The sequence below is a fragment of the Bos mutus genome, chromosome 8 (assembly GCF_027580195.1).
Source record: "Bos mutus isolate GX-2022 chromosome 8, NWIPB_WYAK_1.1, whole genome shotgun sequence".
In the NCBI taxonomy this organism is placed as follows: domain Eukaryota; kingdom Metazoa; phylum Chordata; class Mammalia; order Artiodactyla; family Bovidae; genus Bos; species Bos mutus.
Genome location: NC_091624.1, coordinates 109,470,949 through 109,476,985, shown reverse-complemented (window position 1 = coordinate 109,476,985; position 6,037 = coordinate 109,470,949).

Sequence of the window (6,037 nt, the reverse complement as noted above, 5' to 3'; positions counted from 1 at the left end):
TCAGAAGCTGAGGAGATGATTGGTTGCTAGAAAATCAAAGAGACCAGACTTTGAAATTGTCAGGAGCAACCGCAGGAGGAATTTTCCTGAGGGTGTGGAATGAGTGATCAAGGTTCGCAGCTCAGGCTGCCTTTTAAAGGCTTGGCTTAGGACTCTTGGGTACAGAATGAATTATAAGGCCAGGTGTTCTGGACCCAGTCATTCTCTAAACATTTGTTGAGTGCTTGCCCTGTGCTGGGAGCTGTATCACGTTTAAAAGTGATGATGGAGACGAGCCACAGGTCCAGAGGCTGGAAGTACAGGATGAAGGCATCGGCAGGCATGGTTCTCTCTGAGACCTGTGACCCAGAATCTGTTCCAGGTCTCTCTCCTAGATGCTGGTGGTGTGTGGTATGGTTGAACGTTCCTTGTCTTGTGGCTGCGTCACCGTGATGTGGCCTTGGTCTTCACATGGCGTCTCCCTGTTGTGTGCACACCCCTGCTGTCAAACTCCTTATAAGGACACCAGTCTCATCAGACCAGGGCTCACCTTCATCGCCTCGTGTTAACTTGGTTACCTCCGTAAGGACTTTGTGTTCAAATAAAGTCATACTCCTAGGTACTAGGGGTTAAGACTCCAAAGTATCTATTTTAAAACATTGAAGTGTAGTTAATTTACAATGTTCTGTTAGTTTCAAGTGTACAACAAAGTGATTCAGTTATGTATACATATATGTGTATTCTTTTTCAGATTTTTTTCCATTATAGGTAATCACAAGATATTGAATGTAGTTCTCTGTGCTATACAGTAGGTTCTTATTGTTTATCTATCTTACGTATGCTCCATTGCTCAGTTGTGTCTGACTCTTTGTGACCCCATGGACTGTAGCCCTCCAGGCTCCTCTGTCCATGGGATTTTTTCTAGGCAAGAATACTGGAGTGGGTTGCCATTTATATTTTAATCTCAGACACTCCTGCGTAAGCTTCTTCTCCCTGTCATCTCTCCATCCCCATTAGAAACACTAATTTTATGTTCTATGTCTGTGACTCTTTTCCTGTTTTGTAAATAAGTTCATTTGTATCATTAAAAAAAAATTCCATATATAAGTGATATACAATATTTGTTTCTTTGTCTTCATTTAATATAATACCTAGGTCTGCCTATGTTGCTGCAAATGGCATTATTTCATTCTATTTTGTTTTTTAATGGCTGAGTAATATGTACCAGATTTTCTTTTTCCATTTATCTGTGATGTCCATTTAAGTTATTTCCATGTCTTGGCTATGTAAATAGTGCTGCTATGAACATTGGGGTGCATGTATCTATTTGAACTAGAATTTTCTCCATATATATACACCCGGGAGTGGGATTGCAGGATCATATAGCAACTCCACTTTTAGTTTTAAAAATAAGCTACATAGAATTTTCCACATGGATATACCAGCTTACATTCCCACCAATAATGTAGGAGGGTTCCTTTTTCTCCACACCTTCTGGAAATTTTTATTTTGTAGACTTTTTAATGATGACCATTCTGACCAGTGTGACATGGTACTTCATTGAAATTTGGATTTTCATTTCTGTAATAAATAGTGATGTTGAACATCTTTTCATGTGCTTGTTGGCCATGTATATTTTCTTCGCAGAAGTGTCTATTTAGGTCTCTTGACCTTTTTTTTTTTTTTTTTGATTGGGTTGTTTTTTTCATGTTAAACTCTAATAGTTCTTCGTATATTTTGGAAATTAATTCTTTGTCAGTAGCATCTTTTGCAAATATTGTCTCCTATTCCCTAAGTGGTCTTTTCTCATTTTTATGGTTTCCTTTGCTCTGTAAAAGCTTTTAAATTTAATTAGGTTCCATTTATTGTTTTTCTTTTTATTTTCATTAGTCTAGGATTGATCCAAAAAGATATTGCTGCCATTTATGTCCAAGAATATTCTCCCTAAGATTTCCTTTAGAAGTTTCATAGTATCTATTCTTACATTTAGATCTGTAGGCTATTTCCAATTTATTTTTGTTTACGGTATTAGCGAATTTTCTAATTAATTTCATTCTTTAACATGTAGCTGTCCACTTTTCCCTGTACCGCCTGTTGAAGAGACTGTCTCTTCTCCATTGCATATTCTTGCCTCTTTTGTCACAGATCACTTGACCATACATTTGTGGGTTTGTTTCTCGGCATTCTATGCTATTCCACTGGTCTGTATTTCTGTTTTTGTGCCAGTTCTATAGTGTTCTGATGACTCCCTTATATCAGTAGTCAGGGAGCATGATTCCTCCGGCCCCATTCTTCTTTCTTAAGATTGCTTTGGGTATTTCGGCGGGGGGGGGGTGTCTTCTGTGTTTCCATACATTAAAAACATTATTTATTTGTTTCCTTTTGGCTGTGCTGGGTCTTGGCTGCTGTGTGAGGGCTTTCTCTCGCTGCAGCAAGCAGTGGCTATGCATCACTGCAGTGCGCGGGCTCCTCATTGTGGTGGCTTCTCTTGCTGCGGAGCACGGGCTCGCTTGGTTGCCCCTCAGCAAATGTGATATTCCCACCAAGCATCGAACCTGTGTCCCCTGCATCAGTAGGCAGATTCTTAACCACTTAACAGAACACCAGGGAAGCCCTCCATACATATTTTATTTTCTCAAGTTCTGTGAAAAATGTCTTTGGTAATTTGAGTGGTATTGCATTGAATCTGTAGATTGGCTTGAATAGTATCATTTGAACAATATTGATGCTTCCAATCCAAGAACAAGGTGTCTCTTTATACCTGCTTGTGTCGTCTTCTAAATCTTTTATCATTATCTGACAGTTTTCGGAGTAGAAGTCTTTGTCTCCTTAGGTAGGTTTAATCCTAAGTATTCTATTCTTTTTGATACTGTAGTAAATGAAATTGTTTCCTTAATTTCTCTTTTGATATTTCCTTGTTTGTGTACAGAAATGCAACAGATTTCTGTATGTGAATTTTGTGTCCTGAAAATTTACAGAATTTATTAATGAGCCCTAATAGTTTCCTGGTAGGGTCTTTAGGATTTTCTACGTATAGCAGCATGTCATATGCAAACCATGATAGTTTTACTTTCTTCTTTTCCACCTTGGATTCCTTTTATTTTTCCTGTGTGATTGCATGGCTAGGAGTTCCAAATCTATGTAGAATAAAAAAGTTGAGGGGGCATTATCTTCTTGTTTCTGAGCTTAATGGAAATGCTTTCAGCTTTTCACTGTTGAATATGAGATTAGCTACTGGTTTGTCACATATGGCCTTAGTATGTTGAGATATGGTCCCATTATGCCCACTTTCTGAGGAGTTTTTAATCATAAATGGATGTTGAATTTTATTAAAAGCTTTTTCTGCATCTGAGATGATAATACGGTTTTAATTTTTCAGTTTGTTAATATAATGCATCACATTGATTGATTTCCAAATAATGAAAACTTCTAGCACCCCTGTAATAAATCCCCTTGATCATGGTGTGTGATCTTTATATTGTATTGTTGGAGTTGATTTGCTAGTATTCTGTTGAGTATTTTTGTATCTGTGTTCATCAGTGATATTGGCCTATAATTTTCTTTTTTTGTGATATCTTTGTCTGGTTTTGTTATTAGGGTGACAGTGGCCTCATAGAATGAGTTTGGAACTGTTCCTTTCTCTGCAATTGTTTTGAAATAGTTTTAGAAGGATGATTGTTAACTCTTCTTCAAATGTTTGGTAGAATTCACCTGTGAAACCATCTGGTCCTGGGCTTTTGTTTGGAGTTTAAAATTTTCTGATTCAATTTCAGTATTGATAACTGGTCTGTTCATATTTTCTATTTCGTCCTCATTCAGTCTCGGTACCTTCCTAAGCATTTGTCCCATTTCCTCTGGCTTTCTGTTTTATTGGTGTATACTTGCTCACAGTAGTCTTTTAGGGTCCTTCTTATTTCTGTAGTGTCAGTTGTAGCTTCTCTCTTTTCATTTCTAATTTTATTGATTTGAATCCTCTTTTTTTTTTTTTTATGAGTGTGGCTAGTGGGCTTCCCTGGTGGCTCAGATGGTAAAGTGTCTGCCTGCAGTGCGAGAGACCCGGGTTCTATCCCTAGGTTGGGAAGATCCCCTGGAGAAGGAAATGGCAACCCGCTCCAGTACTCTTATCTAGAAATTCCATGGATGGAGGAGCCTGGTGGGCTACAGTCCATGAGGTCACAAAGAGTCAGACACGACTGAGCAACTTCAGTGGTTTATCCATTTTTCTCATCATTTCAAAGAACCAGCTTTTAGTTTCATTGATCCATAGGGAAGCATAAAAGACTTTCTTACACTGGGGGGAGGGACTCCTAAAGTGGACATGTCAATATTTAAATTTAAATTTGAAGGAAACCATGCAGAGTGACAACTGTTGCCTGTGTATGGCTGTTTCTATTTGCATCATATATTCAGGTGTACCTGTGTTGGTTGCATAGATATTTATACATGTATATCTTCATCTTGGATTGATCCCTTGATCATTATATAGTGTCCTCCTCTGCCTCTTGTAACAGTCTTTAAAGTCTATTTTGTCTGGGTATTGCCACTCTAGCTTTCTTTTGGTTTCCATTTACATGGAATACCTTTTTCGAACTCCTCATTTTCAGTCTGTATGTGTCCCTAGATCTGAAGTGGTGCTTGTGTAGACAGCGTCTTATGTTTCTGTCCACTGAGCCAGTCAGTGTCTCTCATTCAAAGCATTAAATTCATTTACATTTAAAGTAATTATCCATAGGTATGTCCTTATTACCTCTTTGTTAATTGTTCGTTTTTACAAATCTTTTTTCCCCCTTCCTCTTTTGTTCTCCTCTCTTATAATTTGATAGCTAACTTTAGTGTTGTATATGGATCCTTTTTTATGTTTGTGTCTATTGTAGATTTTCAGTTTGTGGTGATCAGCGGGTTTTGATATAGCATCTATATATAAACACGATTATTTTAAGTTGCTGGTCTTTTAATTTAAATGCATCTCCAGGACCCTGCATTGCGCTCTCCTCACGACTGATGCTTTTGGTATCGTAGTTAGGAGTGGCTGATTTCCTATGTTTACCATGTGTATCTTTACCAGTGAGCTTGTCCATTCATAATTTTCTTTTTTCTAGCTGTGGCCTTTTCTTTTCCACCTAGAGAAGTTCCTTTGGCATTTGTTGTAAAGCTGGTCTGGTGGTGCTGAGTTCTCTTAGCTTTTGCTTATCTGTAAAGCTTTTGATTTTTCTGTCAAATGCATGAAAGCCTTGCTAGGTATTCAGTTTCTTCCCTTTCTTCACTTTAAAGCTATCATGTCACTCCCTCCTGGCCAATGTTTCTGCTGAGAAATCAGCTGATAACCCTATGGGAATTACATTGTATGTTATTTTTTGCTTTCCCTTTTTTAACTTTTAATATTTTTCTTTGTCTTTAATTTTTGTCAATTTGATTTGTATGTATATCTTCATGTTCCCCTCAATTTATTCTGCCTGTGACTCTGTGCTTCCTGACAGTTAGTTCTTCATTTTAAGTCAGCTTGAAATAGCTATAGTGATGACCACCAGGACCAAACGCTCCAGCTCATTCACATGGTGGAAAAATAACAACTGTCATGGAGGTTTTTATGTACATAAGGATCTTGGGAATGACAGTGACCTATACTTCTCATTCCTTACAGGACCTGATAACTTCACAGTGACTAGATTGGAATGCTGGTAAATTGTTCTATAGGGACAGAAAATGGATACAGGGTGTTTATGATACTGTCCTAATGACATCCTATGCTCATGTACATGCACAGAAACATCTAAAAGGATGGATGATAAATGGTGTAATGAGACAGGCAGTGGCTTTTACTTTATCCTTTACATTTCTAGGATTATCTGAAAAATTACATGAGCATATTTTTAATAATCAGATGGGAAAATAAAGATAGTAAAAGATGAGAAAGAAAATCATTAGAAAGTATATCCTGAGTACCTCAAAGGTATGTAGTAGCTTGAAATCACATAACTGGTAAGAATGTGTTTTTGAAGTTGTGTAGAATCATAAAATACAATGTAGTCCATTTTTCAAAGTCCTCAGTCTCCCCTCC